The sequence below is a fragment of the Cicer arietinum genome, chromosome 4, assembly GCF_000331145.2.
Source record: "Cicer arietinum cultivar CDC Frontier isolate Library 1 chromosome 4, Cicar.CDCFrontier_v2.0, whole genome shotgun sequence".
NCBI classification, from domain to species: domain Eukaryota; kingdom Viridiplantae; phylum Streptophyta; class Magnoliopsida; order Fabales; family Fabaceae; genus Cicer; species Cicer arietinum.
In genome coordinates this window covers 26,889,545-26,902,324 of record NC_021163.2, presented here as the reverse complement: position 1 = coordinate 26,902,324, position 12,780 = coordinate 26,889,545, and positions in this window count along the sequence as shown.

Below are 12,780 nucleotides of genomic sequence, written 5' to 3'. Positions count from 1 at the left end.
AGCTTTCCAACTGACTATGTTGTTGAATATTGTGAACACATATCCTGTAAGAGATCTTCTTTTATCTAAATTCCTAACAAAATCAAAGTCTACATATCCAAACACATACTTTGAGTTCCTTTTAGGTATCTTAGAATCGATTTGACAGCTTGCCAATGGCTCATCCCTAGATTTTCCATAAATTTGCTTGTGACACTTACATCGTGAGAAATGTCTGGCCTTGAGCAGGTCATAGCGTACATAATGATCCCTATGGCACTAGCATATGGTATTGTCTTCAATACTTCTATTTCTTGGTTTATGTTTGGTGACATGGCTGAAGAAAGTTTGAAGTGAGCTGCAAGAGGAGAGTTGACAGCCTTTGATTCACTCATATTGAACCTATTTAGGACTTTTGCAATGTAGATCTCTTGGGAAATTATCAGTTTTCCTTGCTATCTAATTTTGGTGATTTCTATGTCTAGAATTCTTTTTGCTGATCTCAAATTCTTTCTTCAGCTAACTCTTCAATTTATCTATTACTTTCATACTTTTAGATGCTATTAGCATGTCATCCACATATAACAACAAGTAAATGTATGTTGCTGATGATACTTGTTTGTAATACACACAACTATCTAAATTACTTCCAGCATAACTTTGACTAAGCATGAATGAATCAAGCCTTAAATACCATTTGCTTGGTGATTGCTTTAACCCATAGAGTGATCTCTTTAGTAGGCAGGCCCAATCCTCCTTTCCTTGAGTCCTAAAGCCACCTAGTTGTTGCATTAAGATTGTTTCATTTAGTTCACCATAGAAAAAGGGTGTTTTGACATCCATTTGTTCTAAATCCATGTTAAAGTGTGCTACGATAGCTAAGATTATTCTTATAGATGCATGTTTGACTACAGGAGAAAATATCTCATTGTAGTCCACCCATTCCTTTTGAGTGAATCCCTTTGCTACTAGCCTTTCTTTGAACCTAGGTGGTTCTACTCTTGGAATTTCTTCCTTCCTCTTGAAGATCCACTTACTGCCTACAATTCTAGAGTTGGCAGGCTTATGTATGAGTTCTTCAGTGAATTCATCCATTTCTCTCTGTCTTGAGACCTGAAAATTTCATTATAGTTCATGGGATCTTCTTATATGATTTCTTCAGTAGCATGTAATGCATAAGTGATTATGTCTGCATAACCATATCTTTGAGGGGGGTTTTGATGTCCTTCTTTCTCTATTTTTGATGAGATTATAATCATTTAATTCATGTTCTATTGGATCGTCATAGTCTGGAAACATAGCATCTTTAATTGGGTTTGTATCAGTTATATCTTGTTGAGACTATTGGTGTTCTTTCCCTTTTTCTGTAGCTCGCTCCACCTCAAGATCAAACCTTTCAGCTTCAATTTGATGTGAACTTTCATTAGCAGCCTTGGTTAAGGACTTATATAGGTCAGCCTCATGAAACTTAACATTTCTGCTGATTATACATTTCCTATTTTCAGAACCATATCCTATAACCTTTTACACCACTCGGATATCCCACAAAGTAGCTTTTCTTGGCTCTAGGAACTAGTTTCTCTTCATTTACATGATAATATGCAACACACGCAAATACTTTTAGGTGATTGTAATTAGTAGCATGTCTAGTCCACATTTCTTGAGAAGTTTTGAGTTCCATTGCAGTTGAAGGGCTCAAATTAATCAAATAGCAAGTTGTATGAACAACTTCTTCCCAAAATTGTGCAAGCATACCTGCATTTGATAGGATGCATCTCATTTTTTCAAGTAGGGTTCTATTCATTCTTTCAGCCAGTCCATTTTGCTAAGATGTGTGTCTTACAGTCCTATGTATGTTCACTCTATTAGTTTTGCAATAACTAGTGAATTCCTCACTGCAAAATTCAAGACCATTGTATGTCCTTAATGTTTTAATTCTTTGGCCAGTCATGTTTTCAACCATAAATTTCCAATCTTTGAATGTTCCATCCTTGCTTTTCAACATGTAAATCCATACTTTTCTACTATAATCATCAAGAAATATAATGAAGTACTTGTTACCTCCATGTGAAGAAACTTTGACAGGGGCCCCATAGATCCCTGTGAACATATTCTAGAATTCCTTTTGAGCAATGTTCCTCTGTAGAGAACTTGACTCTATGCATTTTTCCATACACGCAATGCTCACAAAATCAAGATCACCAATCTTGTCACCACCCAGCATGCCTTGTCTATCCAGAACTTGCATTTCTTTTAGACTTACATGTCTCAGCCTTTAATGCTACAAGCTGGTTTTGCTTGATGCTTGGACTGCCACAACTTCCAATCATGTCACTGTTTGACCATTGAGAAGATAGATGTCATGATCCCTTTTTCCCTTCATGATAACCAATTATCCTTTTATCACTTTTAGAATACATTTTTCTGCTTTGTATGAACAGCCAATTTCTTCCAGCATTCCTAGAGAGATTAAGTTCCTTTATAGCTCTGGAACATGTCTGACTTTTGACAAAATCTTCATAGTTCCATTTTTCAGCTTCAGCTTGATTGAGCCAATCCTTACTACCTTGCAGGCTAATTTGTTCCTCACAACCACCTTGCCTCCATTAGTTTCTTTGTAGTCAATGAACCAATCTCTATTTGAGATCATGTGAAATGAACACCCTGAGTCAAACACCCAGTCATCATCCATGATATCAGTTGAATTTTCCATAAGAACTTTTGTGTTTTCATATCCTTTAGATGCTATTGAAGCATTTCCATAATCATCGTCACTATTTAATCTTTTCTTTCCTTTCCAATCTAGGCATTCTTTCTTGAAATTCCTCTCTTTCTTGCATATGAAATACTTCATTTTAGACTTGTTCTTTTCTTTATTCTTGAACTTATTCTTCTATTTTTTTATTCTTCTTCCCTACCTTGGCCTTGACAAACAGTCCCTCAACACTGTTTTCTTCTTTCTCATTTGACTTCCTCTTTAATTCTTTTGAGATTAGTGCAGCTTGCACTTCTTCTAACGACAAAGAACCTCTACCATAATGGAGTGTATCACACAGATTTTCAAGAGAGCTTGGTAATGAAATTATCAACAGTGGGGTCTGATCCTCATCGTCCAATTTTACATCAATATTTTCAAGATCTAAAAAAATCTTATTAAACTCATCCATATGATCTTCAAGTGACCTCCTAGATTTCATCTTGAAAGTATAAATCTTTTCTTTTAAGTATAAACGATTCACTAATGATTTTGTCATGTATAAAGACTCTAAATTGAGCCAAATACTTGTTGCATAGGTCTCCTTTGACACTTCCCTGAGAACCTTGTCTCCAAGACTCAAGATTAAAGCACTATGAGCCTTGTTCATGATATCATTCTTCTCTTTTTCTGGAAGTGTGGATGTCATGTCTTTCTCTCCTCCCAGTGCTTCTACCAAACCTTGATGAATCAACAAAGCTTTCATCTTGAGACGCCATAACCCAAAATCATTCTTCCCATTGAATTTTTCAAGTACATACTTTGTTGATACCATCGTTCACCAGTGCTCTTGATACCAGTTGTTGTTTAATTTAAGTAAAAGAAACAGAGATTGTTCAGATTCTCACCCAAGAATGTTCTTGGTTTCAGTAAAATAAAGATTGATGAGTTTTTCACCCAAGAACGTTCTTTGTTTCCGTTTTGAAGAAATTGGAACAGAAAAAGAATTAAAACTTGCAATGTTAAAATGAACACACACAATTGTTAGCTCAGTTCAGAGATAAACTCCTACGTTTGGGGGACTGAATCTGACTTCGAATTATCACTAATATGAGATGAAATATTACAATAGTTTATACACTCTTTGTTATCAGTTTTTCTGCACACTTTTCAAAATTACAACTTGCCTTATATTCTCAGCATTGCTAACTGGGCTTATTTACTAATTGGTTACAAATTAGGAGCAACAAACAAAAGTAGTTGCAACTAATTAACTAAAAAATAACAGCCCGGAATAGACTGCTAGGATTGTAAGTAACTATCATAAGTTGATATACAAAGTCTTCTAATTGAGTACCACATATTAACAGACTCTAGTTAACTCATGTCGCACCAGATCAATCGCCACAAATTTTTTTCCAACAAAACTCTAGTTAACTGTGACCAATTCTTCTTTCTATTAATGCAAAAGTGGGTTTTAGTTACAATTCTCTTATTGATGTTTTGATGATAACACATCAAACAAATAAAAATAATTATCTGCTAACTATATTTTCTAAGTGTGCATATAAGATCGAAGATAGATTTATATTAATAACTATTTATTTTAAGGTAGCATAAATTATGAGTAAGTTAGAGATAATAATCTAAATATTTTTAACACAAAATATTATCACCTAATAAACAAGTAATTGTGTTTACTAATAGAGTAATTCATAATACATCAATAAGAGGTACTGCAACAAGCGTCTGACAATCTACGGTTCAAGTCAAAGCATTAAATATAAAAGAAACATAAATCAATAACTAATTCTCTGATCACAAAGGAAAAGAACGTTATAATTACATATGTATATGGCTCAAGTTAACTAAGAGTCAAGATCTTCATTGATCCTCTAACTTAATACCATAAAAGAAAGCTTTGAATGAAAACTATGTTAGAGTCAACGCTCTGATTTAAAGTCAATCTTGTTAAGTCAAACAAATTTGAAGAAGTCAATATTTTTGCAACTTCTTATGACAAGAAAAGATAAACAAAGAAATCAAGGTAATTCTCTCTAGGGTCTGTTAAAGTTGTGTCTCACTCTATTAAACGCCCTCTCAACACGCCTCTGCTGAATCCGATTAAAAGTTCACTTTGATGATTTTGCCTATGATAATTCTAGCAAACTAGTTGATTTTCTAGTCAATGCTTCAAGTCAACACTATGATAAAAAAAACAGTCAACTTTCTTAAGTCCATCATATAATCCCAGAATCATGGAGAATACAACTTCTTTTGCTCATTAAATATGGACTTATCGTCTGATTGAAGAAGCGCATGACATCATCTTAAAGTGTCATTCTCTAAGATTTATCTTCTTAAATCAAGAAAATATGTTTACATGGAAATAAAACTTTTATAACTAATTTAGGATATCACGTTCCTCTAAATACAATGTAACAATTCAACTTTATTCCTCAATTAAAGCAATGCAATATCAATGAACTTGACCTAACTATAATTTCTTAATTTAATTCAAAAAACTTATTAGTACTTTGGTTTTCATACAAAAAGTCGTTTCTAGTTAAATAAATAAAAATACAACTTATTATGACTCTCATTTCTGGTATTACCTATCAGAGTGGGAATTCTCCCAAACTTGAACTTCAAAATTCATTAACATATAATAATTTTGATTTTACAAACGCATGGCCAAGCCAGTCAAACACAAACAACAAAGGAGATGAGTTTCAAAATCATGTTGATAGTATAATACAAGTAAGAAGAACACATATTTAATCATAAATAAGTTGTATCATTACACAAACATTCTTCAAAGAAAAACATCACATTATAAAGTCAAAATCACTCAAGAAAAATCAATACATTTAACTATAACATCAAATAATCTCAGATAAATTATTATCACACACGATACATATTAATCACAACAAGACAATGATAAGAAAATGAAATGCTATGGATGAGCTTATACTCTATTTCACGATTTGGTATCATTCTAACTTTGAAGTACTTGGTTAAGAGGCTTGATACTATGTCACCACCTGAATGGACGGACAATTCAAAATTTCCATTTCCTCGTAGATCCCCTCAATTAAACCCAAGACACATATATGTGACAGTCAAGGTAAATGTGTGTTGCATGGTAGCTCCCGACATTTGTAGTGCTACATGGAGTAGCAATGTTAATCACAAGAAAAGGGGGTTTCAATTGTGATTTCACCTTTTTAAAATTTCTTGTTAAAACTTAAAGAATTTCACTCAAGATTAATCTTGGTTATAAAAATAGAAAATGAAGACCGTCCTTGGTTAGTGAAAAACAAACAATTTAATTTATCTATTTAATTTGATAATCAAAATACTAGAAATAAATAGAGATAAGAGAATGGATATCACACAGAGATATATCCTGGTTCACCCAATTCGGGTTACGTCCAGTCCTCACAACCGTGAGATTTTTCACTAACTGTTCAAAACGGAGAATGTTCTTGGTTTTAAACCATCAGTCTAGATCAACCTTGATTTGTTACAATCTTCACCTTTTAACCTAGAAAGGATTTTTACAATCACCTTTTAGCCTTGAAAGGATTTTTACAAACACACTCAATCTAACATAAAAGATAGACTTGAGTTACAAATGATGTGTATGATAAAAGTGTTTGGGATCTTGAAACTTCTCAACACTTTTTTGAGATAAATGAAAGACAAACTCGGTATATAATGATCCAAAGATATAGTGAAGAGAGTTGGAGTTTGCTTGAAGAGTTTTTTTGACATGTTACTTGAACAAGTGTTGGTAGATTTGTAAATTGAACAAGTGTTTGCTTGAAAGGATTTTTACAAACACACTCAATCTAACATAAAAGATAGACTTGAGTTACAAATGATGTGTATGATAAAAGTGTTTGGGATCTTGAAACTTCTCAACACTTGTTTGAGATAAATGAAAGATAAACTTAGTATATAATGATCCAAAGATATAGTGAAGAGAGTTGGAGTTTGCTTGAAGAGTTTTTTTTTGACATGTTACTTGAACAAGTGTTGGTAAATTTGTAAATTGAACTCTTGTCTTCATCTTCCAGTTGGTCTTCAATTTATAGATGTTAAAAGGCTTTCAATATTCTATTTAAAATGAATATATCTATTGGACACTCTTCCCAAGTGTCAGATATATTTTAAAGCAATTAAACATGTGTTTATTTGTTGTCCAGAACGTTCTTGACAAAATGGAGAACGTTCTAGCTTTTGAGTTTCATGGAAAACGTGAATAAGTGACTGAATGAGTTGTCACATGTTAGTTGGCACTGTTTTGAGTCAGGTTTATGCAGAACTTTCTGCAGAATATTGTAAGTACAATGTACTTGTGTCCATGCTCACAACTCATCAATTTGGAGATAAATCTTGAGGTTGTTTTCCACCATTGGTTATTGATCTCGAGTTCTTGGTTCCACCAATGATATGAGCAGTCTTGATACTGTTTAATATGTGGTTTATATTGTGTAAAATTATATGTTTTAATTCTGTCTTTAAAAAAGAATGTTCTTTTGTAAAAAACAAGAACATTCTTTGTTTCTTGTTTTGTTTGAGTGTTGAACTTTGACAGCTGTTATGTGTCAGTCCTTTGTCTCAAAAACATGATGTGGTTTATGCAAAAACATGAGCAGCAGTGTCTTTGTTGTCATGGTTGTCCTTTCTCATAGCTCATCAATTTGGAGATTGATCTTGATGTTTTGCTTTGCCTTTATTGATCCTCTTTGATCGAATCTATCCAAAACAATCTTCTGTAGATTATTAACTTCCTTTGTGATGAATACTGATGTTTTGTAGTGTAGATAGATGTACTTTTGTAGCCCAAATCAATCTTAAATTACACCAGATTTTGCTCTTCCAAAGCTGTGAAAATGGAGAACGTTCTTCGTTGCTGTTTTGAGTGATTGCTGGATTTTGACAATTCTGACAGTTGTTGCGTGCCAAGCTTTTCTATTCTATACATGTGCTAGTCATGCAGGGACTTTATCATTTTTGTCCAGTTTGTACTTGCTTACTTTAGCCATCAACTTTGAGGATTAGTCTTGCTTTTTATTCTTGATACATTGCTTTGCTTTTTGTTAATCTTATGGAAAGAATCTGTCCAAAATGATCTTGAGTATATAATTATGTTCCTTTGTAATGAATACTGGTGATTTGCAATGTAGATTGATGTATTTTCGTAGCCCAAATCAATCTTGAATTAAAGAAGACTTTGTTCTTTGTAAACTAGAATGTTCTTGGATCAATGTTGTCAAAACCAGAACATTCTTCGTTTTTTCAGACTGCTGTCTAGAATGATCTTCGTTCTTGATAGTCAAGTTGGAGAATGTTCAGATCTGTCTAGTCTTGCTAATTTGTGATCTTCTCTTTTTGTGATTCGAGTAGTCTCTTTGAATCTGATTATCTCGATTTGTTCCTTGCCAAGTGTTGATGATATTGATGTAAAATCCAGAGGTTAAAACTTCTTTTAACTAGTGGAGATTGATTAATCTTGGAGCTGTGACGATCATTTTTGAAACTGGAGAACATTCTTCGTTTTCCAGATTTTGTTAAGAATGTTCAACTTTCTTGTCTATTTAATTTCTTGCCTTTTTATGCTGATTTCTTTGCTTTGTTTAAATCCTATGTTTAAATTAATACACTCAAAAGCACAAGTCAAATTAACATAACATTTAGAATCATAATTAACATTCTTAATTAACTTTTTGTTTGTTTTCGTCAAAACATTAAATTGAGATTTTGTCTCAACACTACCTCCAAGTCACCCTAAGAATTCCCCACTCGAATACCTCCAAGGTCTAACAATCTTGCCTTAAGGCTCAATATTAGACCGCCACGATCAGACTCGTTCAGTTGTACTTTCCCGAAATCACTAGGCTTGTCAAGTCCTACCTATATAATGACAAAATAATCTCCACTTTAAAAATTCTCAATATCTATTTTCTCCCCTCATTGGTCTATGATATTCCATTAAGACTGTCATCTCAAGCACAAATTGGAATGACGATTATTTCATCAACTATGGGGTTACTTCAATATTATCATCACAAATTTATAACATCACTATCATTAATCAAATATCCTCATTATCATCACATAAACTCGTCACAAATTTATAACATCGCTATCATCAATCATACATCATCATCATCACATAAACTTATGACAATACATTTATCTTTTATTATCATATCACATAAACTTATATCATACAATGCATCTATTTATTTGTTTATTATCACATCACATAAACTCGTTTAATCAAACGTAAGCACAAAACTCATTTGACACTCAATATCACAATAATATCAAATACCGCACATTTAACAAAATTAAATCAATCAACCCCATATAAATATTTTCATTTTCAAATAATTGCATAAAAATGCTACCATCTTTATAAAATAGTCAAAAATGATAAAATAAATAAATATAAAATCAATAATTTATATTAATTATCAAATCACAATAAATATGTATAAAATCATCATACCGTAGCAACTATATAAAAATAAAGAAAATAAAAAACAATATTACTATTATCCCAAGATAATTATTTATAAAATAAATAATTAAAAAGAGATACTTAGAAATAATTAAAATATATATACGTGCGCATTTAAAATTAGTCAAACATACAAATAAAATATTACATTAACTACGAAACCACGTATGTACGTAAAATCGCATAAAATCTTATTCTTTAAAATATGTACACTAAAATGCTATTATTTTTTTAAAAAAATATATAAAATAATAAAATATAATATTTATTATTTATATCACTCATTTAGTCAAATATGTACATATTAACACATCATAGAAAACACATATAAAGAAAATTAAGCATAAAACTAATTAACATATATCTAAAATAATTTTAACACCAAATTAATTTTTTAAAATAATATTTAGTTAATAAAATAATTTATTATAAAATTTAGAGTGTTACAACTTGAAATGTAATATTATCTCCATGAGAGTTAGAATCCTAAAAACAAATTTTGTGTCAATTTAGACACAAACTAGAACTGATGTAAATAATTAGGTCAACAGTGACAACAACTCTTTTATCCATAAAATGTATTTGAAGAGGTGTAAAAATACTTATGAACCGCAACGGAAACTTACGAGAAAGTTGACAAGGGTGTTAACTTATATATTATTGTTTAAATATTGAATTAGATCGTTGACTCTACTAAAACAAAATCTTTCTTATAAAAGAAGACAAGATATAACAACAATATATTGTGAACTATTATAAAAAAAATTGTATCTCTTATCTTTCTCTAATATGTTATTTTAATCTAAGATCTTTATATTTTAACCTTATTTTTACTAAAATTATTTTAAAAACATATGTCAATTTCTGTGTTTTTAACACCTTCACTTTCGAGATGATCAAAAGATTCATATAGAGCTTAGTTGTCCATTTAACCGCAATAGTCCCCCACAAAGATTGTATTAATTTATCATCAAAAGAATTATGTTAGGTTTTTTGCAATGAACAAATATCAAACATACCCGACTTTAGAAAATTTGATAAACTTCTTCTCTTTGCAAGGTCATCACACCGTCAAATTTTATACGACACAACATTCATGGCTTCAATTTTGTTTGGCCTCCCTCAATGCCTTTCCAGTCTAATCATGTCACATTTCTAAAAAAAGTCTCTTTATAAGTTTCATCACTCAGCAACTGCAACCAACCCCAATTTCTATGCGCCCAACCACACCCCAATTCTCAATATCTGGTATCATATAGATGCATCACACAAAACCAATCCTCTTGAGAGGCAAGAGTCTCCATGTGAAAGATGAACCAAGTGGGATTTTTCACTGTTGATTGAGAGTCTCAATCCCACTATTTGCATTGCTACCTCCACCTCCACTTGCCAAGTATCCATTAATGAAGGCGTCCAAGTGATTTGCTTCTTCTTCTAAGTTCTTTTTAGTCAGCTATACCTCATCGTCATTTTCCCTTGACCTTTCAAAAGGCTCATCCTTTGCGTTAACTAACTTCATTACAACATTCTCTGACCCATAATTGCGTTAACTAACTTCACATTAAATCTTTTAAAGTGCAAAATCTCTAAGATAATAGAAAAACTCTAAGCTTCTTTACACGTGCTGAAATTCCATATTCTTTTTGTTGAAAGTTATCTCATTGCATTTCAATCTTAAACATTTTGATCTTCTCTATGAGAATGAAAACCTTGTATTTCACAACCACCGTGTAAACTTGTAAATTGCCCAATAGTGATGTAGTCTCAACAGTTTGACCGTACTAAGATACTAGATTGCTTAGATGAGTAGAGTATAGTCAGTTTGACAGAAGTATACTCTAGTGGTTGATGTCACGTCTGACTGTTTAGTGGAAATCTTTACCGTTGAAATTACTAAACTAACTATCAGGTTGACAATAAACTAATATAAACTTCACATATGTTTGTATTCTCTTTCTGTGGTCTATTTATTTAAGAATTTTTTTTAATTATAATGTTTTAAACATATATTGTTTTAAAAAAAAGAATTTCAATAAAACTTAGTTTTAGAAATTATTTTAAAAAATTATATTCAAACCTTATTTCTTGTGTTTTTCACTATGTTCAATTTACCTCAAAACTTGATCTCTTGGGCGAGCCCTTAATAGTGTGAGAGAAAATAACCATGTAAAAAAAAAAACAAGTCTAGCAATACTAAGAAAAATATCTCGTAAAACTATGTTAATCATGCTCCATTGTTTGATGGAGAACCCTCACGGTACTAAATAATGGGTTATTGTAGAAGATTGATAGGTTGCTCCTGTAGATAATAAAAGAGTTTTCATACTAAGAAGTAATATAAATATTGATCAAAAGAAGTAGTTTTGACGACGTCAAAAAGCTAGGTTCTACCTTATAAACTCTATTACCAAAAAGGAATACGACAAATGTGGTAAGGTTGAAATAGCAAAGAAAATAGTTGACTCTATGCTCAAACTGTGAGGGTAACAGACAAGTAAAAGATCTAAAGCACAAGTATTAGTTAGACAATACAAACTTTACAAGATGGAAGAAGATGAGACCATTGAAAAAATGTTCTCCAAATTTCAAACCTTAGTCTCTAGTTTAATAGTTTTAGACAAGAGCTATACTACTATCAATCATGTTAAGAAGATTCTAAGAAGTCTTTCAACAAAAGGTTGATCCATGCTCACAACTATTCTTGAAGCCAAAGATCTAAACAGCCTAGCCCTAAAAGAGTTGATAAGCTATATTTTGTCTGATGAGATAGAGTTTAATGGAGATGAAGCAGATAAGAAATTAATTCAATTCAATAGCTTTGAAATATAAAAGCAAAGGTTCTATGTCAAAGACTAGAGTGGTGACCAGCTAGCAAATGATGAACTATCATTTTTATCAAAGAGAATTCAACGTATGTGGATCAGAGGGGAACACCTAAGAACTTCCCAAGAAAAGACATACCAAAGTCTCTCTAGATTTTAGAGACTATGAAAGTGTTAATAAGAAGTAAATAATTTGTTATGAGTGCAAAGAGCTTGAGCACTTCAAGTCAAAATGTTCAAAGCTTGAGAAGCCTAAAAGGTTTAGATACAAGAGAAGTCTTATGGCAACGTGGGATGATTATGATGCATCCTCTAATTAAGTTGATGAAAAAGCAAACACATCATTTATGGCAAACACTTACTCTTATAGTAGAGAAAAAGAATAAGATTAGGTATACGCAAAAATTTCTCGTGTTGATTTAGACTTTGTCTTTGATAAACTAATATCATGTAAGTTTCATAGAATCTCATAAAAATAAAAATGCTTAAAAAATCATCTAACTCTAATTGAAAGTTACAACAATCTTTAATTGGAATGTTGATAACTCTTGGAGATGAACCTTCGATTGCAAAGGAATAGCCAGATGTTACAGCTCAAAAAAAATTATGTGGATATTACAGTTTGGGGGAGGAAATAGTTTAGTTAGGTTGGATAAACAAAGCATGTTAGGATGATTAGCTGACTTGTTGTTGATTTGTATGTGTTATAATTTAGTTGGATTGAATGATTTAGAACTGTTGAAACT